This window comes from Rhinolophus sinicus, linkage group LG03 (genome assembly GCF_036562045.2).
Source record: "Rhinolophus sinicus isolate RSC01 linkage group LG03, ASM3656204v1, whole genome shotgun sequence".
Classification (NCBI taxonomy): domain Eukaryota; kingdom Metazoa; phylum Chordata; class Mammalia; order Chiroptera; family Rhinolophidae; genus Rhinolophus; species Rhinolophus sinicus.
The window spans coordinates 6,599,214-6,624,196 of NC_133753.1; the positions used below are offsets into that span (position 1 = coordinate 6,599,214).

The 24,983-nt window shown below is 44.2% G+C and overlaps 1 long non-coding RNA gene across 1 annotated transcript in view; it reads right to left on the reverse strand.

The window, feature by feature from the left end:
• Positions 1-24,983, reverse strand: part of LOC141570808 (uncharacterized) — a 105,655-nt gene that overhangs the window by 15,528 nt on the left and 65,144 nt on the right. Inside the window, exon 3 of the long non-coding RNA XR_012495261.1 lies at positions 14,515-14,579. This is a non-coding gene — a long non-coding RNA (uncharacterized LOC141570808). The remainder of the gene's footprint in view (positions 1-14,514; positions 14,580-24,983) is intronic.

The following is a 24,983-nucleotide window of genomic DNA, read 5'->3' on the forward strand; positions in this document are numbered from 1 at the left end:
GGCAGGTGACAGTTTTGACTAGTCAGGACCAGCACTCTACTAGAAAATGAGTCATCGCTGAGTATTTCTCATTCTGGTGGGAGCAGAAGAATAAAGAAGAATCTTGGGCCACACATTTCATTGAGCACCAATGAGGCCGCCCAGCAGAGAGCCGAGCTCAGAAGCCTGGATTCACAAGCCATGATGCAAGACCCCTTGCTGCTATTATCCAAGTGTCCTTGGGAAAAACACACCAATTCTCCGATTCTTAATTCCCTTGTTAAAAACAAGCAAACCGACAATAATGGAAGGAGGTGGTAGCCCCATTGGCTCACAGGATTATTGAGTCAAATAAGATACGGAATATGCTTCTCAATCTGTGAAGTGGAATGCTAATAAAATTTGTTTCTTTTTATTTCCTCTCTTCATTTTTCTCATCCTTTTTCACCCTGACAGCCCCAAAAAATATCACCATGAAACCTCTTCTTATCTGAGGGGAAATTTTTAATCTTTTTTTATCTGTGCATTCAAAAAATATTTGTTTTTCTATATCTTTACCAAAGACTCTGCCATTCTTTTTGTCTTCCTTGAGTTGAGTCTGAGCTTGACTTTCTCCACAGAATGGGTGCTTTTCCAAGACCCATGTCTCTCACCTTTTCACATGAAGTCTGGCGTCAAGGAAGGGCTCAAAAGAGTCGGTGGTTAAGATTAATTCAAATTTGCACAAGCAAATGATAAATGCCATTATATACAAACCCAGAAACTCCCTAGATTTTTAGCAGCTCCCTAAAATTCTCTTTCTGTGACCCTGTGGTCTAGAAGAAGGACAATTAACGTTTTATTGACTGGATGCTTAGAGGAAGACTGCTCTATGTTTCACTTGAATTATCTCATTAGTATTAAAGAAATACCAGAGTAGATTATTATTCATGTTTATATTCATAAAAAATCAGTAATATGCTTAATAATGTTTGATTGAATTTAAGCAAAAGTGTCTTTTGCCTGTCTTTTAGGTGACAAAAAACTCATTTAATCAATCAAATATTTGTTGTGGGCCTGTTACATACCAGGTATCAGATTAATCACTGGCAATAAGATGGGTGAGGAAGATATCACGGTGACTACTTTCAGTGGACTTATATTCTAGTAGGGAAAAGAAATGAAAAAAAATGTGTACAAAAAAAATCAATAAAATGATCATAAATTGTGGAAAGGTCTACAAAGAATGAAGTACTTTGACAGAGAAAAAAAAAGAATGCAATCAGGGAAGTCCTCCCTGAGAGGAGAATTGAGCTCAGTTTGAAAGGTTTATGAGTCAGGCAACAAATAAAAGAAGGAAGAACACGCCAGAGAGAAAGAAGGTTATAGGGGAAGACCTCAAGTTGTGAAAGCACTTCGGCATACTTCAGAACCAGCACTCAGATTAATGTGGCTACAGGGTAGTAAATGAGGAAGGAAAGATATGAGTTGCATTTGAAGAAGTGTCCACAGGTCACACTGCACTGGAGACATAGGAGTTGACAATGTAAACAATTTGAATTTTACCCCAAGTGCAATGGAAAGGCACCAGTGGTTATCATCAGGGAGTGATGCAGTCTGACGATGTTTCACAGTCATTTGCTGTGGTGTGGAGAATGCACTGAATGGTCTAAGAAAAGAAGCCAGGAGTCTGTTGCCATCATCCCCAAGAGACGATGGTAGTCTTCCCGGACTAGTTGTGGGTGTGACAGACATGGACAGAAGTGGATGAAATTGAGAGAAGTTTGACATAACTCGTTGATGGATTGGATTTGAGAAGTAAGAGAAATGAAAGAATCATGACAACTTCTAAGTCTTTAGATAAGACACTGGATGGTTGGGGGTACATTTTCTAAGTTAGGACAAAACTGTAGAATAGGTTTCATACATAGGGAATCACATTTTATTTTGATACATTCTGGAGGGATGAGTTACCTTAAATATTTCCCTTGCTGTATTCTCAATGCCTAGAGGAGCACCTAATGTAGAATGAGTAATTAGTATTTTTTTTAATTAAATTTATTGAGGTGACAATTGTTAGTAAAATTACATAGTATTTTTTAAATCAAAGAGGAAGGTCTATGAGGTTCCAAGTAGGCATTTGGACATGTGAGTCTAACGTTTGGATTAGAGATACGGGTCAGAGATAAAAATTTGGCACCCATGAGCATTTAGATATTAATAAGCCACGAGGGGTAAAGGAAATAGAATAGGGAGAGAGTGGGCAGGTGGAGCTGAGGACCAAGACCTGAGTAACCCCACCTTTTAAAACACAGGTAAAAGAGAAGGACTCAGAGAAGCCGGAAGTACAGAAGCTGGGATGAGAGGCGTGGGAACAGAAGGATGTGATGGCCAGGAGTCAAGAGAGGAGAGTGTTACATGATCAACTTCGTCTACTGGCTCTGAAAGGTCTGGTAAAATGAAGACAGAATCACCCACCAAATGTAAATGCTTAAGTCAAACACTAAAATCAAGTGAACTCATTCTTACCGAACATTCTTTTCGTTTTAATATATGCTGATTATTGCACATGGTGAAGAGACTAATAATCCATGAATTGCCTCTCAGAATAAGATTAATAATCCACGCAAAAAAATTCTCAGTTATAGTAATAATAATATTCATCTCTAATTCCCTGTGACACAGGGGAATCTGTGTGGGATCAAAAGCCAGGCACATCCAGGATCAAGTCCCAACCTGTCCACCTCCAGGTGCATGTCCTTGGGCGAGTGAAAGCTTTAGTAAGTATCAAATTCCTTCCCTGCCAAACTTGAATGATTAAAGTAATATCTCACTTGCTTATTTATAGAACTTCAGTAAGAATCAAAAAAGCTAAGGCATGTGATAAGATTTTGAAACTGGAGAAATATGTTGCAAATGTTAAGCAACATTTATAATCAGAGGAAGCAGTGCATACGACTCCCTCGTTCATGCACTTGTCTAGTATTTAGGATCCCCAACTTCAGGGAAGACATAGGACAAGAAATAAGGGACACTCACTGCCTTCCAGTCCCTCATAGTCTGGCTGCATTGCCTTCATTTTATTACTTTACACCCCAAAGGAAGCATCCTAGGTTTTTGGAAAGCATGTGCAGTTGGGGAAGTGGTGGCATGACACAAAGATCACATTAAATGCTAACTAACATGATGCCACACATAGTTGAAATCATTAAAATGTATAACTCAGTGACAAACCTCCCCCAATAAAACAAATGCCCCAGGTCCTCCAAGTACTTTGCATATTCTTCTAGGCTAACTCTTGGTTTCAGAGGTGTTGTCCATTCCCAGCTAGAACATGGTTTCTATTGTGACAAGACCTGTGTCTTATTCAGAGTCTGGCACAGTGTTCTCTAAATATCTGTTGCACTGAATGGATTTTCCAAAGGTAGTAGTTCTGGATGCTAATCTGTGGCTTCTAGTTGGGAAAAAAGAAAATCATTTAAGTATCCTTAAGTTCTTGAGGAATATTGCAAGACGGAGGTCAGAAAAAGGCCCACTATAGGAAAGAAAAATCTTCTAAAGAATATTGATTGATGAGGAAAAGTAACTTTCCCAAAGAAGGAGTTCAGCAATGGAGAAAACCAGATGGTATGTATCCTCTTGGTTCACAGTCTATTTATGGGGAATAATGACCCTCAACTGCCACCATGGATGGAGTGAGCACACCATGCCTCAAAAAGCCACTGAAGATCCCGCAACAAGCCAGGCAGTGATTAAACGCCCCTCAGCCTCTTCCAAGGATGAGGCAGGACTTGACAAGTCTCCAGCCCACCAACGACCTCCCTCTGAAGGTGCCTGAGTGTGGGCCAGACATAAGAGTTGTAGGAGGTATGGAAGAACCACTTTGTAAGACAAGAGACCTAGGAGAGCTTCTGGTCAATTCTGTAGCTTTGGCTGTTATCTAGGAAGTTACTTCCAGACCACATGTGATTTGAAGAGAGGATGACCCAGGATATCGTAACCATCAAGACTCTGCCACTCCAGAACTGAGGCTTCACCAGATCCCTGGGAAAGGAATCAGGGAACTCCTCACGCCTGGCAAACTCCTAATTGGGGCTTCCAGCCCATTCCACTCCTGCCTTTAAGAGATGTGAGGTTCTTCAGGAAGCACCTGCTCCTTACCTGCAGGGTATGTGCATATCCAAGGGTCTCTTCACCATGGGGTCATGGCTCCAATCATTGGAGTGTATAAGAAACATCTGGTCCCCTAATATTAAAAATGTGTATGTATGGGCCTCCGCTCCAACAGATCTGGAACGAGGCCCTGGAATCTGAAACTGAAGTAATTCTGGCCTTGGGCCCTGGAAGACACTTTGAGGAACATGGTCGGGGGCAGAGGCAGTGGTTAGAAGCTCAAGCTCTGATGCTAAAGTGCCTGAGGTTACAGCCCTATTCTACCCATTACTTGTTGGGGGACCTTGAAGAACCATTTAAACTCTCCATGTCTCAGTTTTCATGTCAATCAAATGGGAATAACAGTAGTGTCTACTTCATAAATTTCTTGTGACTACTAAATGTAATAATCTTTCAAAACATTTATCCTGGTGTGTGGCATACAGTAAGTAGTAAATAAATGGTCATTATTAACATTACATTTAAAACAAACAAACAGGAGCATCTAAAATAGCATCTGGCCTTGAAAGTCTTCTGCTGCAACACTCTGCTGCTTGATTCAGAGTGCTGCAAGTTTTGACATGGGTGACTTCATTATAAGTGGGCTGCCCTCCCAAGGAATCCATTAATTGGGGTCGTGCCATGGTGGTGACACCGTGTTCGGTTGTGCCGTAATATTCACAATAACGACATATCCAGCATCATTAAATCCATTGCAGGATATGCTAAGAATCCCAACATCCAATTATGGCACAAAGGTACAGAAAGACCCTCCCTGTTACCAAAACCATCTTACACCAGGGGCTCCATGACGAATGTGTGTACACATTCATCCAACAAGGATGGAATGGACCTCGTCCCTTACCACGTTCTGTGTGTCAACAGCAACAAAATGCAGGCAGTGGCCTTGGATGGCACCAAGATGGAGGAGCACTCTGTCTATTGATGTGGAATCTTCAGGGGAGAGGGGCACAGGAAAGGCGGATGGACAGCTGAATTCTCATGGCATTGAGATAAAAAAATCATTAGTGTTTTGTGATTTCTGTATGAGGGGAAGACTTTTGTTCTATCTCTTAAAAGTATGATGTGAGGAAGGAAAATAGAATGATGAATCTAAGCTATTTAAAGAACTTGTGTGATGGGTTCAAGGTAGGAGGCTGGTGACTATTCCACTGCTCCCAAAAAAATCTCAGAAAATGCCAGAGAATGTATTTTAAACAAGGCAAGAAAATAGAATGAATCCACAGAAACAAGCACAAGTGCCACTGGCAGACTAAGAACATTGAGGAATCTCTAAAAGATTGAAAGCAGATACAGGGAGTAAAACACTGTACACACACACTCACACACACATGCTCACATGTTCACACACACTCACACACACGTCACACGTTCACACACATTCACACACACATGTCGCACGTTCACACACACTCACACACACATGCTCACACGTTCACACACACTCACACACACATGCTCACACGTTCACACACACTCACACACACGTCACACGTTCACACACACTCACACACACATGCTCACACGTTCACACACACTCACACACACATGCTCACACGTTCACACACACTCACATACACATGTTCACACGTTCACACACACACGCATGCTCACACACACAGTAACATTCACACATAGGGTCACACACTTGCACACAGTTGTCACTCACACACACGGTCACACACACATGGTGACACATACACATGGTCACACTCACACACATGGACACACACACACACACACACACACACACACACGACAGGAGCACTTCGGGAAGCTCCAAGCCTGGAGTCAGAAGAGACAGGAATGGGTGGGAATTCAAGAGCAGAAATACGAGAATCTTGTCCCCGGCGCTGGAGACCATCACACCTGAAGCCCTGGCGCTGGCAAGGCCAGGTGTGTGGGGGGAACGGTGGGCTGTCTGAATCAGTGGGTATCAGGACACTCCAAACATTCAGACCCTGCCCTCCACCAACAGAATCCTATTCCGGGTCCTGCTGCGGCACTCAGAGCCCTCCGTGCTCTATCTCCAGCACTCCTGCACAACTGATACATCAATTTACCTGCCCAACTACCCTTGATGTGCCAAACACACTGGACCACTGGTCATTCTCAGAAAAAGTCCCTGTGCTCTGGACTCACTCTGCGCCCTCTTTGGGTGCCGCTCCTCCTGCCTCTGTCATTGAAAGGCTCATCCTTCACGGCCCACGAAAATGCCCCCCTTTCCGGAAGGGGCTTCAAAGGCACAAGCTATGGGAAGAACCGGCCTTCTCTTGCCCACCTGTCACAGGGGGTCTCTATGTAACCACGGGTGAGGTTCTGTCTCGTTCCGTCACCTGCTAACCTGTGTCTTTATTCCCCTTGGACATATGAACAACTTGAAAAGAAGGACTGTGGCCCTCTCAGCACTTTGTACATAGTAGGAGCACATAAAACTGTCTAAAACGTAGTAGCTGCTCAGTAAGTACTTGTGGAATAAATGAGTAAACGTTGGGTAGTAGACTGTGTGTGAAATGTTTTTGGAGACTCATCAAGAAAGGCCTTGAATGCCAAAGTGAGGAGCGTTGAATGAATTCAGCAGGCAAACGAGAACCACGTCACCTGTCATAAGTGCGATTCGACAATGTACCCACATGGTGAATTTATGGTAAGCATGATGTTTCAAGAGGTGGGCCATAGCTAAACATTTTTTTACCAGATAAAACTTAAAGGGAGAGAAGACCCTGCAAATATAAATACAAACTCTAGCAAAGCTAGCAGAAAATGCAATTTAGATGCAGCTGTTTTGATGGCCGCATGTAAAGCCAAATTCAGGAACAAATTCCTTTTTTCACTACTATGGCCCTTGTTAGGGACACAATTTTCATTAGGTAGGGAGACAAAGTACAACACCAACATGCTAAAAGTAGGCATGTGGAGCGAGAGGCAGCTGATGGGGAGCCAGGCCAGTTTATGGTGTTCTTGTCAATATAATTGTCATGTTAGCACTCTGTTAATTTTTAAGTGTAAGGTCTTTTTCTGCATTGTCTGAAAGAGAGGCATTCATTTCCAATCAGGTTTCAATATGAGGTTCATTCAAAACTCTCAATATATTAAGTAAATTAAATCTTTCCTGAGAATTTGCACCGCTTGGGACTTGAAGAGATAGTTTATAAGTAAAGGAACAGTCCAAAACGGATGCTCAGATGGTCCATTTACATATAGGGTGTCCCAAGATAACCAGGGTTTGGAGTGGTTTTTGGAAGAGGCAGCATCTTATAAGGAAAGCCAACGACGTGGGTCCCCGCCCTGGCCCTGCTCTCATGAGTGTGATCTTGGGAAAGTCACTTCACTCTTTGAGCCTCAGTGGTGACACGATAATGATAGTGACTTCTCCGCCACGGGTATAATAATCCCTCAGCAGCCACGGTCCTAGCCTCTTTTAACAAGGAGCATGGAAACGTGTGAGGGAAAGTTCTGGAAGCTGTGGAGAGATGCTACGTCTGTCCTCCTGGGTCTCAAGGGACCATCTGGTCCGGGGTCCTGCCTTCAGTCTCTGAATGATGTGGGATCCCTGTGTTACAGAGGAGGTGCTCGAGGTTAAGAGAGGTCCGACGTTTGCTCAAGGACACACAGGAGGTAGAGGTCAGAGGAGAGAGGACGGCCCCTGCCTCCTGCCTTTCTCCTGATGCACAGGCCATGATGCTGTCTCTATTTCTACCTTCTCCTCCAGGGAACCCCAGGAACTATGGTAACAGGACATAGGAAGAAATCACTTTAATGACCGCTGGCACACCCTACCATTTTTGTAACAGGATGTTCTGTCACTTGTCTAAAAAAAATCCCAGATCTTTTTGCCCTTTCTGGGAAACCAGATTTATAGCAGGTGATAAGCTTTACATTTCTGAGAAGGTCTACTGCCATCTGGGTGTGAGATCAGAGTCCCAACTATACCAACTCCGCCCTCTTTTCCTTCCTTTCTCCCTCCTTCCCTTGGGTTCTCTCCCCTTCCTGCTTTTTCTTCCTTCCTCCTTCCCTGCCTCCCTCCCTCCCACTTTCCCTCCCTCTTTTCCTTCTTTTCTCCTCCCCCCCTTACTCTTTCTTCCTTCCTTCCCTTCCTCCCTCGCTTCCTTCTGGCCAACAACTTTTCACCTCGCACCCCCAGAGGCCCCCCAGACCCTGCGGTGCTTGGCATCTCCACATTCACTTCCTCACTGGGTCCCCAGAACGCTCCAGCCTCTGAGTCTGGCTTTCCTCTCACATCCCACCCTGTCCCTCCCACTGCTGTGTACCACGTGGCATGATTTGTATACCTCTCCTGTGCTATGTTTTATTTTTCAATCCCAGGACTTGCTTGGTCTCTCCCCTCATCCATCTGGTCCACATCTGGACAAATGGTACCTGAGAGGGGGTCTTTGTCTTATAATATTCCAAATCCAAGCCCCCTCCCTTTGGCTTCACGGAAGTACATGGATCGTGGTTAAGAGAATGGTGGTTGGATTCAGACCCAACTCCCATTCAGTCATTTACTAGCTGTGTGATGCAAGGCAGGGGGAATCACCCTTCCAAGCTTCAGAGAGGTCTTTGTAGAGCTGTTCTGATGAGTAAACAAGATTATTATGCCCTTTGGAGTTCCTAGCAAATGGAAGCAAATGGCAAGCCCTGTCAGGGAGAAGAGCTACAGGAAGAAGGGGGAGCAGAGGGATTCTGAGCACAGTCTCAGGAAGAGCAAAATCAGGAACTGAGGAAGCAGGCCCAGCAGCACAGACAGAGGGGTCACGGGAGCAGTGGAGTAGATAAACGAAGTGAGAAAGTGCTGCAGACGCAACCAGAGGCCTGAATTTCAGGCTCAGACCCTCCACTTATTACCTATGTGACCTGTAACAAGTCACTTAAGTTCTGGCTACCTCACTCCTCCTTCCTCAGGCCAGTCCTGTGGGCCTCACTTTGCAGGTGTGATGCTGGCAGGAAGTGGTGGGAGGCGGGAGCGCGCTGCAAGCTGTGAAGTGCTGTGCACCCAGCCCCCCATGCACTTCCTTAGGTCATTGGTTGGCGTTGTTTCCATGGGTTCTTCTCTGGTGCATGCAAGCCTCCTCCTCAGACCTGACCTTCAGCTGCTTCCAAGGTACTTTGCTGATACATGAGTGGCCAGCCCCAAATGAAAGAGAATGAGGTCCAGAGTGCAGCAGGGCCTTGGCGAAACGAGAACGGCTTGGGGTTGCAGGAATGGAAGCGATGGGGAAGACATTGGGATAAGAGAATTGAGACTGTTAGAGTCATCATGACTTGGCTATCCCTACAAAACTCTTCAGAAGGGCAAAGTGGGTCTCCTGGCAACAAGTCTCCCCAACAACCACCAGATGAGGAAACCCCACCAGATGAGGGAGAAATATCAAACCTGCAAAGCTCAGAGGAGTCGCTCCTCTGAAGGCTTTACCTCCCAATGCTTCAAGCACCTGGTTTTTCCTAATATCGTAAGCGTGGCTATGAGCAGTGTTGTGTTTCATTTTCAAACTCGGCGTGCGTTAGAGACTTGCTCTTAATTGATAACAGCACTGCCTCTCTGGGGAAGTGCATTGCAATTAAACTTCATGAGAAGTTTTATGTGGTCTTCACATGGCATCCCCTCTGAATGCCCCTCTAAGTGGGTTTCTAAACCTGCAGTAGGTGCCCATTAACTCGGAATGTGGGGAAGAGCTGTCTATGATTCATAAAAATAACAGCTTGTATAACAGCATACATTAATGCGGCTGCCTTTTACAATACCTCAATTAATTACAGATTAGTAGTTTGGGAAGGGGAAGGGACTGTATGGATCGTTTATTTCACTGCACCCTCCCCACTCAGGAATAGGAAAAGCAACACCCAGAGAGAGTGGCTAAACCAGCATGACATATGTCATTGGCAGCATAAACCAAACAGAACTGCGGCTTCAAACCACACCAGTCACTGGCCTGGAAGGTGAGCCTGGGAACCTTCCACAGGTCGTCTCAGCTGGATTCTCTCCTTCCCTCCTAAGGCTCCACCTGCTCAGCACTTGATCCAGTCCCGACGGAACCAAGACATAAGTCAGTCCAGGGCCCACCTGTGGGTCGCGTCAGAGTCTGTTTCACAGCATGAGACCCACATCTGACATGTTCGGCATCATCTACGGGCACTTGTTGAAGTTTCTGCCCTCCAGGACAAACGAGTTTCCGGTTTTGTCTCTGTGCCCAGCTCTCTGATTTCCCAGAAGCTCTAGAGCTCTGCTATTACAGAATCCACTGGACATAATCATGTGTTGTTGTCCTTCTAATTTTGAGTTTAACTTTGGCTTAGAGCACTGGGCCCCACCCAGCAGGTAAGTCCTCCTTTGGCCAAATCCCCCACAACCCTTTAAACGCTGCCGGACTTGACCTGCACAGTATCTAGTGCTGGGACGGTCCTGCAGTGCCTTTCCTCTCTCTTGCCGGCTTGCCCACATCTCTCCATGGGGCAGCGCTGATTGGTACCCATCGTACCTCGAGGCCATACCGACCTCAAGATGACATCAACACTTAGTTATGGTAAATAGTGCCTGAACAGAGCCTGAGAATTCATAACTCCTTTTGGAACGCTACTGGAGAGTTGGTGGTGGGCTCAATGTCCTGTGTTCCTCCAGCGTGTCATTTCTTCTCTCTGTGCTCATAGTCCTTCCCGGCCTCCTTTGTAGGCAGGGTGGCGGTCTGCAATGAGTTGTGACTAATGACAAGTGAGTAAATGGATCAAAGACTTAAGCATAAGACCTGACACAATAAACTGAATAGAAGAAAACATAGGTACTAAACTTATGGACCTTGGGTTCAAAGAGCATTTGATGAATTTGACTCCAAAGGCAATGGAAGTAAAAGCTAAAATAAACGAATGGGACTATATGAAACTTAAAAGCTTCTGCACAGGAAAAGAAACCATCGACAAAATAAAGAGGCAACCAACTGAATGGGAGAAGATTTTTGCAAACAACGCCTCCGATAAGGGGCTAATATCCAAAATATACAAGGAACTCATGCAACTCAACAACAAAAAAACAAACAACCCAATTGAAAAATGGGCAGAGGATCTGAAGAGACATTTCTCCAAAGAGGACATACAAATGGCAAATAGACATATGAAAAAAAGCTCAACATCACTAATCAGAGAAATGCAAATAAAAACCACGATGAGATATCACCTCACCCCAGTCAGAATGGCTATCATCAACAAGACAAATAGTAACAAATGTTGGAGAGGCTGTGGAGAAAAAGGAACCCTCATACACTGTTGGTGGGAATACAGACTGGTGCAGCCGTTATGGAAGGCAGTGTGGAGGTTCCTCAAAAAATTACGAATAGAATTACCATATGACCCAGCAATCCCTCTCCTGGGTATCTACCCAAAAAATCTGAAAATATTTATACATAAAAACAAGTGTGTGCCAATGTTTACTGCAGCTTTGTTTATGGTGGCCAAGACATGGAAGCAACAAAAATGTCCTGCGATAGATGAATGGATAAAGAAGTTGTGGTATATATACATGATAGAATACTATTTGGCAGTAAGAAAGATGAAATAGGACCATTTGTGACAACATGGATGGATCTTGAGATTATAATGCTAAGTGAAATTAGTCAGACAGAAAAAGCAGAGAACCATATGATTTCACTGATATGTGGTATATGAACCAAAAACAACAAAAGAACAAGACAAACAAATGAGAAACAAAAACTCATAGACACAGACAACAGTTTAGTGGTTATCAGAGGGTAAGGGGTGGGGGGTGGTAGATGAGGGTAAAGGGGATCAAATATACGGTGATGGAAGGAGAACTGACCCTGGGTGGTGAACACACAATGTGATATATAGATGATGTATTACAGAACTGTACACCTGAAATCTGTGTAACTTTACTAACAATTGTCACCCCAATAAATTTTAATTAAAAAAAAAGAAGAAAAAAAAAGAAAAGTGAGTACAAGTGATATACATCTCTCTCTTCCAAACACAGCAGTTAAGAGCTTATCTGTATGGTCTTCCCCTCTGTCAGGGCTCTTGGAAGTCAATTACTGAGAGATTGGGGCCCCAAAATGGTGACAGGCTGGTTCCCTGAGTCACTAGATGGAGGAGAGCCCCTGCCAACCTTTATCACACTTTGCACAAGAAAATAATATGCTTCTGTTGTGCTAAGATACTCAGATATTACGACTTGTTACTGCAGCATAACATAGCCCATGTTGACTAACACACAGCGTAGCTTCTGTCCATCCCTTGGATGTTTTTTCTCATGTTCCAGTCTCAGTTCCTTTAGCTTCACTTTCCCATACACTCCCTGTACTCCCTCATCTTCAACCATCATAAATTTGTGGAAAGCACATGACCTAATTTAGTTCCTGTTTTTGAGCTTCAGACATCTGCATCCAATTGCTGCCTGGTTAGTTCCATTTGGCATCTATTAGGAAATTAATGTCAACTTATCCAAAAGTACACAGGCTATCTTTCCTTGACCATTCTTCTATTCTGTATTGGTAGAGTAAACTATTGGTTTTACCTACCTAGTTACATAAACAAAAATCTGGACATCTTATTTTCCTTTCTTTCCTATTTGTCACAAGGCACCAACTAGATCCTGCAAGTTCCGCCTCTGACAAAGTTCTTGAAACCATCCACTTCTTTCCATCTCCACTGTCATTCTTTCTTATTTGTTTCATTATCTCTTGCTTAAATTCCAATAACAGCCTCTTATCTGCTCTTCCTTATTCCAGCCTTGCTTCTTTCTATGCATTCTCCATGTCACATGCTACAGCAGATGGATCTTGGAAAAATGATGTTATTTATTCCCTACTCTTTCTGCCTTTCAGTGCCCCCATTGAGCCTTAACTTCCTTGGCAGAGATTTTAAGGCACTTCATGACTGGACCCCAGGATAGCAAAGAGCATCAGAGTGTGGCCTCTGGAATCAGACCCTCAAATGTCTAGTCAGGACTCACCTGAGAAAGTCACTTAATCTCTCTAAGTATCATTGTTCTCATCTATCAAAGAAGATAAATAATGCTGATTTTATTGGGTTGTTGTGAAGGTTGAATTCAATCATGCATATGCATATACTTATTTCTCAAAACATAATAGTTATTATAAATTATTATTGATAATAAAAAGAATTACTATATAATGGCCACTTCCTATGTGTCAGCAACTATACCAGACCGTTCATACCCATCGCATCTCACTTAATTTTCATAGCACCTCTACTTTGCTTTAGGTAGAGAGAGGGTAAGCAATGTATCTCAAAAAAGCACTGGTAATAAGCTGCAGAGCTGAGAGTCAAACCCAGGTCTATCTGATGAGATAGTTGGTGCTTTTTCAAGGAGCACCAAATGGAGAGTGGAGCAAAGAGCAAAATAATGACACCACTTGATATCCAGAAATGGCTTTGAAGACAATAGGTCACTGTCACAATGTCATAGTATGGGCTTGCCACCTTGCACACGTCCAGGAGGGCACATTTGCATACAATGCAATTTAAATATAAATATATAGCGAATGATGCTTCCTGGTATATTATACAACCACTAAAAATCATATGTACCTGTGATTACTTTATGATAGCGCCGTGAAGGTTTATATCATAGCATAGGGATTAAGGGTGTAGCGTTCAGGAATCAGATTGCTTTGGTTTCAGTCACAGCTTTAGAACATTCCGGTTGTGTGACCTTGGGCAAATTACTTAACATCTATAAATAGGGAAAATAATAGAACGTGCCTCATAGGATTGTTTTGAAGACCAAACAAGGCAATATGTGCCTAGTGCTTAGAAAGTTCCTGACCAGTTGTGCTCAAATATTACCACCAACATCATCGTCATTTTTCTTATTGCAAGTGATAAAAATCAGGAAACAAAATTGGACTTGTTGTATATGCTAACCTTTATAAAACGACATGGAGGCAGAGATAAGACTGGAAGAAAATACGCTTTCATGCTAGCAGTGGGTCTCTCTGGCCTGTTTAATTATTAGTGAGTTTTGTTCTCCTCTTTATCTCTGCACTTTTCAATTTTTTGATGATGAGTATGTGTCACTTTTATAAGGAAAAAAAATAACATTCTACTGTGGGTCTAGACAAGGAGTTTTGATTTCTGACCTCACTGATTTTTTTTTTTTTTTACGGGATCCTCTTTAGTCATTAAATTCATTTAAAAGCTCTGATCCATTTTTGATCATCTGAAATATAGTGACAGGCACCAAAATCAATCCTGCATCCGAGGTTTGCAAAGAGCATAAATTACTTTAGAAGTCATGTCAGGTAGAGTTTATTCCAAGGTTTGCTTGCACATTTTAATCAGAAAACACAGAAGGTATATGCAGCTTAGATTGAAATATCCCTTCACCTTGTACTCAGAACCAGGTTGACTTACTGTTTGCAGGCTGATAGGACTGGCAGAAGTTACAGCTTGTATGAGAGAGGCAGCCTGGGCAGGAACTGAGGGAAACACATAAAGAAACATTTATTTAAAAAAAGTAAATCAACCATAAAGATCCTCCCAGCAGACCTGAGAGATGGAAGCCTCTCTCTCATTTTCTCCTTGGCAAAATTTAATCTATCGCTGGGGTTTTTCAAGCATCATATTCAAAGAGATGCAAATTCGTCAGAGCTCAGACCCCAGCTGACTTTTAGCACCTTGTGAATGTCAAAGGGGTTTAAAGGTTGAAGTGACTTACCTCCTTCCATCCTAACTAATTCAAATATATATTTTTTTTCTTTCTTTCTTTTTTTTTTTTTTTTTTAAGAAGAAAGACTAAAACAGAGCACACAGCTCCTATGTGCAGTGTCTTCTTTGTGTGGATCTGTTTGCAACCAATCTAAAATTTAAACAGAAAATATCATACTGAGAAACAAAAGTGCAATTGAGAAATCCACAGTCTATCACCAAATCACACAGGCCTAGCTAGAGAGTTTTTGTTTTGTTTCCACTTCTTAGCATAGCAATCATTTCATCCATCAACTTCTTCACAATGCATCCAACTAACTGGTTTAGGGATCACTGTTAACTCCTGAGTGATCTCTGCCCTACGTGCTTCACTGCACACAATTCCCTTAGATAATATAAGTAATGAATTTACAATAAAAAGGAAGAGGTTTTAATGAATCGTTTGTACACAGACAGGCTTTATGGGAGAGTTATGTTCTGCATGGGGGTTGGCAAGACTGTTCTAAGGTCAGTTTCCCCTCCATCCTCACACAAATAAAGGATCTATTTACTAATGGAAATTCTGTCACTTGGAGTCATAAGCAAAAAATGACATTAGGTTTCCTTCCAGATAACAAATGCCCCAGGTTCAGTGTTAGTAATCCAGAGCTGCTGCTATGTACACAGAATGTGAAAGTGATTTTCCTTTCAATTCAGCAGTTGCTTACTGAGTTCCTACTAAGTCTGGGACCCTGAGGATACACACAGGACCTAGACCCAGTGTCTAACCTTAAGGAGAGTGTCGGTTTATACGGGAGTGTATCAGTCACTTAGTGATGTAATAGGCTGTGGAAGGAACAAAATCTCAGTAGTTTACAACGAGAAACTTATTGCTCGTGCGTCTTGGGAGCTCTGCTGATTCTGGTTGGCGTTGCTTAGATGTCTCAAGTTTGACTAGTAGTGGGCTGGGCACCTGAGAGGACTGGGCCCTGTGCTGTGGGTCTGTCATCCTCCAGTGGGCTAGCGTGGGTACGTTGCCATGGCAGTGTCCGAGACACAGGGAGAGGGCAAGCCCAATCGCATCAGGTCTTGCCGGCCTCTGCTGGCATCACGTTTGTTAACATCTCATTGGCCAAAGGTTACATGGCTGATTCCAAGTTAAAGAGAAAGAACATTGCAAAGTTATACAGCAAAGGGCATGGGTGGCACCAGGAGCGAAGAATGGGGCTGCTTTTGTAATCTGCTTCACAGGAACAGACAAGATATATAAGATATATACGATCTCATAAATGTGGATGGTAGAAGAGCAGACAAGGACCCCTGGGGTATCAAGGACAGAGCAATGCACCCTGGGAGATGCAGGAGGGCCTTTCTATGAAGGATGACGTCTAAGCCGAGTTTGAAGGATAATTAGGGGCTCACCAAACACATCAAGGGGATACGCATGGTAAGACCAGAGACCAAGGCACGGAGGCATCGAATCATGCCAACCAGTATCGCAGAAACACATGGAGCGAGACAACGGGTGAGGTGGAAGGTGCTGGAAGAGGCTAAGAGGTTAAGTGGGTCCTACTTCTGGGAGATGCAAGACATCACATACCTATCTGGATTTCACCTTTAGATAATCAATGTATCAGAATACACTGCTTAACACTGCGTTATCCATACACACATGTAATTTGGGGAAAGGGCAGGGATACCAACTGTATCACGAGTCTTCCTGTTTGAGCAAGGAGTTCCCATAATTGAACCGGAAGAAATGCTAGTAAGTAAAATATCTCAACTTGTTCTTCCTTCACTCTGCTAAGAAAACATCCCCTAATAAGCAGCCGTTCTTTGCGTGCAATGAAAAGAGATGATTATCTCTTTAAGAAAGCAGTTGGGGCAGTGCTTTTGGGTTTGAAAGTCTGGAGACAGTGGCATTAGATTGATTAGGTGTGTGTATGTTGGCTGAGAAAGCTGTAGAAAGGCGAATGGAAGTGTTTGACAAGATGAAAGACGATTCAACACGTTAGACAGCTGCTTGAGTGAAGAGATCTGTAACAGCGCAGTAAAATACACTCACCAGTAAATGATACCTTCACGGCAAAAGCGACTACAAGCTAGGTCACACAATTTTTGTCGGGTATGGCAGGCTCAACCAAACAAAGTTGGAAAGCAGAGTTTAGGCACCTGTCTCGTGACAGATGGGCAGCAGCCTAGGAGTTTTCGTGGCTGATTCGCCTCTCCCACGTTTGCTGGTCATCAGCATAAGGGTCTCTGCAGAACATGTGGCTACCCAGCAGCTGTGTGGTGGGGTCAAAACAGGAGGGGCCGTGGAGTTGGGCAGCTCCAGGGAGAAACGCGGGCCCCAGGTTACTCTCTAGTGAGTCGTGGACAATATGCTTAGCCTCCTTGACTCCCAGCTTTTATGCATCTGTAAAATGGGCTCATAGCAACTACTTCCAAAGGGAAGTGTGGCCGACATCACAACCTGCTTACGTGGGAGTACTAGGGAGGCCCCAACATGGGTCTCTCTGAGCTAAAACCAAGGTGTCCGCCGGGCTGCGTTCCTTCTGGAGGCTTCAGAGGAGAATCTGTTCCCTTGCCTTTTCCAGGTTCTATGGATGGTCCACATTCCTTGGCTCATGGCTCCTTCCTCCATGTTCAAAGCCAGAAACATTCCCTCTCTCTGATCATTCTTCTGCAGTCACTTTTTCCTGTGACCTCAGCCAGGAAAAGGTTTCCACTTTTGAGGATCCACATAACTACACTGGCCCACCCAGAAAAATCCAGGGGTGTCTCCAACTCCAGATTCTTAACTAATCACATCTGCAAAGTTCTTTCGTGGCGTCAGGTACTGTAGTCACGGGTTACGGAGGGCAGGGGCAAATTTCCCCTCATAGGAGGGGGAGCTCTCTTTGACAACGTCACAGATGAAGAGCATTTTATAATGAACGTGTGATGTGTACATTGAACTGACCACAACACACACCAGGATGCATGATGCCTGGGGGTCAAGTAAGGGATGTTCAATCATTGAGAATCCCAATGCTAATACTAATGTGACTGTCACCCCCTCAGAGGATCTTTCTATCTGGATAAGGGAACATCACAGTTGCCTGGGCTTTCCTTCTCCCGGAAGTAGGGGACACCTCTGCTTTGCTCATATTATATTTCTGACACCTAGCGCAGTGTCTGGCACATAGTAGGCTGTTGACAAATATCTGCTGGATGCTATTGATAAGTGCTCTATCTTGGTCTAGGCACGATGATGGTTGCTTAGCAGACATCACGTCTATTCTATGTCTTGAACTCTAAGGTTAATATCATTAGTCCCAATTTACAGAAGAGGAAACTGAGGCTTAGTTCAGAAAGCCCAAGTCCCTTTCCCAAATTACAGTTAGTGAATGATGAAGGTGAGTCTCAACATAGGCCAGTGTGGCCCTAAAACCCATTTTCTTTCCCTCTGTAGCTTCCCCAAATGGACCTTGAACCGCGAATCCATCCAGTTCAAAGAAAAAAGAACTTTGGCCATGATCCAGTGAAATTTCCATTGTATAACTGCCCGGGAATAGTCATAATTCCAACGATAACAATAATAATGGCTAAACATCTGCAGCGCTCCCCATGAACTTGAGCCTACACTAAGTCATTTCATGCTGGCCACGACACCCTATGGTTTTCAGGAAAGAGGAAACAGAGGCACACAGAAGTTAAGTAACCTGTCCAAGGCCACACGGCTGGTGGGATCTGAGGCCTCAGAGTCTGTGGGTTCCCCCACCGCACCTACTGCCCCTTCCGTCAGCACAGAGCTGGTCCTCGTTGACTTATTTCTGCAGCTCAGACCTACCCATCTCAGGATTAACCCCAATCCTCACAAGACATCTGAGCAACAGAGAGACAAAAATAAAGGAAGGACTGTCACAACACAGACATTTCCATCTGCATGGGGCTCTATACTATCTGTTTGTCAGGCCTTTATTATGCTGATGTGCATGGAGACTCAGTCAGCGGGAAGGCAGCCCTTCCTTGGCGCCCGAAACACCTTGCCTGGCCCCTGTGTTAAAATGGTGGGCCACTCACCTGTCTCCCTCCCAGGTGCAGAGGGTCTTCCTAGATCCAGGTAGTGAGCAGCCGTCCAAGCGTGGCTGACACACGGGCAAAGCGTAAGGCAGTTGGTTCTTAGAAGAATGAAGAGCCTGGTGCTCCTTCCTCCAGGAGATGTTTCCAGTCCATCTGCTGCTCCCCGTCTGCACACCTCCATTATCTCTCCTGGACCCAGGCCCCATCTCCTACTTGGTGTCACTCTTCCCTTCTCACCCCTTCAGATCCTGCCCTCCACACAGTAGCTAAAGAACTCCTTGAAAAAGTCATTGCAGTGAGTTGTCACCCGACTTAAACCACCCCATGGTTTCCGGTCACAAATGACTGAAACCCATACTCCTTCCTGGGGTCTACGCGGTCCGACCCACCCAGCCCTCTCTTAGGTCTCTCACCTCATTCACACTGTTCTCTTCCTCACTTACTCTGTCCACACTGGACTTCTACAGTTTTTGAACACAACTCATTTATTTCTACCTCTCTTCTCCCTGATCTCCACACGTTTCCATCCTTCACATTTATCCGCTCTCAGCTCAACTGTCACCTCTTCAGAGACAGGTCTTCCCTGAACATCCTACGTTACCGGCAACCCCGTGTCCAGGGTCTCTATGTTTTCCAAGCACTGGGCACCCTTGGAAAGGGCCTGATTCAGCTTTTGCTTACTTGTTTCTTCTCTGTATCATGAAGTAGGATGCAAGGGCCAGGAGAGCAGGATTGTCTGCCTTCTAGCATTGTGTGAGCATCACCCCACTGACCGATGCAGCTGGCCTCACTTGGCAGCTTGTTAGGAATGGTGAATATCTCAGTCCCCATGCTACCAAATCTGCATTTTAATATTATCCCTGCTCGCATGTACTTTATGGTTTGCCAAGCAGTGTTCTAACACAGTGCTTTGAAAACAGAGATGCTCAACAAACAAGTCTTAAAAGAATACGTGAATCAAGGGCGTTGCTCTCCATCTCAAACAAAGATGCAGGCACTGAGTGTTCTGTGTCCATCAACTTTAGGACAGGTCTTTGGGGCTACAGAAATTTAATTCATTTAATGAATAAAAATGATTTCCCCCCCAAAAAAAGCGTAAATGCATCTGTCGTTGATCATCACGTATGGTGAGAAACCACCACAGGACTTCAGACATGTCCCGCCACCTGTGGTTTCATCACAGACATGCACAGTGCCCCATTTTAGTGGGCAGGTTTATCATTGTCCCAAGAAGACGTATTTCTTCTCCTGATGCAATTTTTAAAATGACGTACACTGCTCTAATTGGTAATTATTTGAAGCTGAACGGTATTCAATTGAGGCCATAAAATAGTATAACTTTTTCTTTTTTTTTTTTCTTTTTTTTAACAAACACAGTAGAATACAGAGTAAAAATGAGTGGAGTCCTTCAAATTACCTGGCTTGGGACAATATTAAGCAGAATAAGCAAACTAAATCTGGATCTTTTCTATGATTATGGCTACATATGTAAAAGTCTCCATAGGAAGAGGCTCGTAGACTGAAGATGACAATATTTTTGCGGAGAAGGGACTGTAGCAAAATTTTTAATTCTTGGTTTTATATTTTCCACTGTTATTACAAAATGCTCCCCAATAAATAAATTTAAGAAGCATATTACTATAAGTGATAGCACTGATAAACTTGATGCATTAAGCAGTCACACAAATTTTTGTCGCTTTGGTGTGGGACAAACCCCAGCTTTCGAGGTTCTAATCCCAGTCTGTTTTCTAGTTGAGTGAATTGAACCCTCAAAGGCCTCGAAGCCTTGTAGGATGAGGATGAAGTACCCTCACTGGCAGAGCTGCTGTATATACAGCTCTGAGCACAAAGTTGGGCTTCTAAAGTCTTAGTAATCTGTCTACCTTTTTTGTCTCTTTTTCATAGAAAAAGAAAAAACTTATAAGGCTGGTGCAAAATATCAAAAAGACTAACAACCAAGAAGACTAGCTTTGCTGGCATTCTGCATCTACTGTGACAAAAAGCAAGAAGCGTATATCAATAAAACTGTTGATGCGGAAAGACATTTCAAAGTTCTATTAAAGACCAACAAATACCTAAATATGGTTTCTGCATTCAAATAGTGCTTATACACTCCTTACAATAGTGCCTTGCTGCCTAGCCCTCAGAACTTACTTTATTTTACTTTCTATTGTCTATTTGACTTGGTTTTTATTTTACTTCATCTTACTTTGTTTTACTTTATCTTCCTTTACAAATACATCTGTGTTTCCTCCTCTGCGATGGATATTGTTCTCCGTGCTTTACAAACACTAGCTCATCCATCATCCCAGCAATCCCACCAGGTGACACAATTATGAGCCCCATTTTACAGATAGAAAAACTGAGGCACAGCGAAACAAAACTGTTGAGAAAATCCCACCTGAAGTTGGCCCAAGGTGGTTTTAGCCACAATGATCATACAGCCTGATTCACCACTTAGCCCAGGATAATCTGGGGCTGGGTGTTAACGTCCAGACCACCAGGCTGGACGTGCTACAGAGGCCGTTCCCACACACAGCACCAGGTACGGCAACAGTGGTAAAGTGGGATTCAGCTTCTTTTTGGACTCGTGGGAAGGAGTGCACAAAGCTCCACAGAGGACCAGTAGCTGAAGGGACCCAAAAGACAAGAAGACTTTCAAGCTTTGCTGCACTGATGAAATAATTTGCACCCCTGGGCAGGCAGCTGAGATGCACGAAAAAGGCACCAAAAAGCTTCGAGATGGAAGCAACTAGCCGTGGGGGCTGGATGATCTGCTGTCCAGCTGTGTGATTTCACCTGAGTCGCTTACACTCCCCTCCAACCTTCAACTGCTTCACCATTAAACTAGAGTGTTCCCCTTACTGCCGAGAGGACGGAAGAAAATCCAACTTCTAATAGCTCCCGAAACACAGTAGGTACACACCAAAAATACCCCTGGAGTTCAAATTTCAAGTTGAGATGATCCATGCATGCACTGTGGGTATATGAAAAGGAGATTTGTTTCCCTGAAATTACACTCTGCCAACAAATTGAAAAACACATCACCAATCTGAGAAATGCACGCTATTCATGCTCTTGTGCTGTTTGGTCCTGAATTTTTTATCTCCCAAGAATAATGACCTCAGCCCTGGGCATTTCCAGGGGATTAATGACCAGTGGAATTTAATGGCCCCAGCTCCAGCCTACAGCCATCCCACATTCCCCGGGTACTCATTAATCCCAGGTAGGCCAGCGGCCTTTCTTCTCGCTGCAGCATCGTGCCCACAGACAGCTGGCTGCAAGTGGAGGGACCACTGGGAATGCACGCCTCTGCTGCGGTCCCCAGCCTGCTCCAAGCTCCAGCCACTGGCTCATTTATTTACAGGGCCAGCCAGACAGTAATTAAAATATGCTAAGGAATTCCCCTGCTCTAAGGCAGCTGGGCCCAGTGATGAGCTGCTTCAAATACGTGCCTTCCCAACCGTCCCCCCGCCTGCGCCCCCCGCCGCCTCCCCTCCAACACACATATTAACTTTTAGGGAGGCAGCTCAGTATTGCTTCACATTTTATGTAGAAGGATTTCATGAGATTTTAATGAGTTTCTACCACTGGAAAAAAAAAAAAAAGCTCACAAAGAATCCATGCAAATTGCTTTGTCTTGTGTGGCAATTCTAGACTGATGACATGGTTCAATATTTGGTTTCTGCAAGGATATACAGATACGCTGATGTGTGCACACTGGCAAAAGTGCAAGGTGAAGTGGTGCTGCCAATGCCCAGTGTGGTCTGTGGCATAAGAGCCTGGCCTGCATGCCCCTCTGCCCCTCCATGGGATATCTGCTGGCTGGACCGCAGGCCGGTCTGCGTTACCACCGGTACCAAGGCACATCCCACCTACCACCTTGATACTCAGTTTTCTTAACTGTCCAACGGGCAAACTGTCAGTCTCCAGGATCACTTCCCCCTGGAGAAAAATGTTAATTTCCATTAATGAACTGACAGGCAGGTAGGTCGAGTGTCATCATCCTACGCCGGGGATAAAAGCAGTAGAAAAGGAAATGACGTTTGTGAAGTGAGGCTGCCTCTATCGGGTGCATTCATGCCCCCAACAGTCGCTGAGATCATGCTTATTTTCCCTGTTTCTCTGAAGAGGAGACTACAGTTCAGGAAGGATTAACAATCGGCCTGCTCGGCAAATGGCAGAGAGGGGAAAGGAGCCCCAGCGACACGTTCCTCCCTCATCCCCACCGCATGGAAGGACTTCCAGGCTGGAGTCGCAAGCCAGGTGGGCCAAAGGCTGGGGCTGCAGTTCCAGCCTGAGCACTGCAGAGCGGGGTGTCGGAGGCAGCTGGAGGGAAGAGCACCAGACGGAGAACCCGAGACCCAGGGAAGGCAAGCTGCCCGGAAGGATGCCACAGTGGGAATCCCACGAACTGCTCTTTTAAGAAACGCCTCTGCGTGGATCTGTGTGTCTGCATATATGCACAGCTGATGCACGTATACACATATGTGTATATTCGTACGAATATTAACTTACACATACGCTTATTATTAAAACCTCTCTAATTCAAAATCTGTGCACTAAGAATGGCCAACTTCCCTTTAGAACTATTTTTGCCATGAAGGTTTTTCTTTTCTTTTCATTTCACAACAAGAATAGCTTTTCGATTTTCTAAATAATGTATTTTCATCATAAATAACATGTTCACATGTTTCACAAATGATAAGGAAGTAAGTTACCGTCACCCCAGAGCCCACCAGCAAGTGCTCTGGACACGACTCTCTCTAGGGGTAAGTCCTGCCCTTCCAATGCCATCCTGGTACTTAATATAGCCTGAGCTCACTGGGGACAGGCACTGCATCTTGTCTGTCGCGGGCTCTCCAGGGCCTGTCCAGGAATGAGCAGAGTCAAGCTGCACAAGTGTTGCTGGCTAAACAAAAGCCTGTGACCCCAGGAGAGAAGCCAACATGACGGGTTGTGTTTTCATCTGTGACCCAGCAGAAGTGTGCGTTTTCTCAAGCCATAAATTGCAACTCAATCCCTTGGGTTGCAGGGGATTAAGAACCCAGCAGGTGGTTTCTGGGTGACCTTATACCCTCAACGGCAAAAAGACGTCTTAGTCACACTGACGAAGACATAAACATCGATTTGTAAATGTTAATGTGTGTGGCCGACCCACCTCGTTTGGTCTTCATGAGAGACCCGTGAGCTAGGTATTATTGGCCCCATTTTTCAAATGGGTAAAGTTTAGAAACCACAAGTTATGTCCTGAAGGTCATATGCCTAGAAAGTTCTAAATCCTTGGTTCAAGGACTAGATATAGCAAAGCCAAAATCCAGACTCTTTCCTCCATGGTATGTACCAAGTTGTCACCACACAACTAACTTAGGTTTCTTTCATATCTCTCCATTCCTCCTTCTCTCACTCTCTCCAAATTGCAAACATCCAGAGTTAATGCTACAGCAAGTTTCTCCGAACAAACTGAAACAGCCCCTCCTACCTATTGACTTAGAAAAAGGATTTACAAAATCAGTTAGGAAAGACTATGTTTTACTGTTGAGGCATCGGAAGCACAGAGAGCGAGGGTGACTCCCCCCAATGTCACTCAGAGTACAGGCATTTGTCCTTCCCAGTTCTTTCTCTCTCCAGCCCTGCTATCCTCGACCTTCTAGCTTTGCCTATCCCAAAGGCCTCCACTGCCACAAATTATATATATTGTTGAGCTGAGTCCTTGGATAAATTTAAGTCATTGTGTGAAACGCATGCCTTCTCCTGTTGTCTCTGCAAAAATTTTCGGTCGATTAAGCAACAATAATGTGGATTATTCTATGAGTATCTTGGGATGCTTGCCTGGCATACTGTATATAAATTCCATTGTATTGTAGTCAATTAAACCCCATTGTCTATAAAAGTCACCTGTCTGACTTGGGGAACAGTGAGTATGAATGCAAAAGATGCAACAATGTGTTGAAACTGAAATCTAACCAAGTAATTTATGTCGTTCAGCTTGAAAGGAAAAAGAGCAAACAATATTTTTGGTGCCTGCAAGCGGCATTGGTGACTTTATAAAACCATTCTGATTGCTAACGGTTGCTGCTGGGGGACGAAGGCACCTCAAGTTTAACTGCCTCTGAAAACTAGGACCAGGG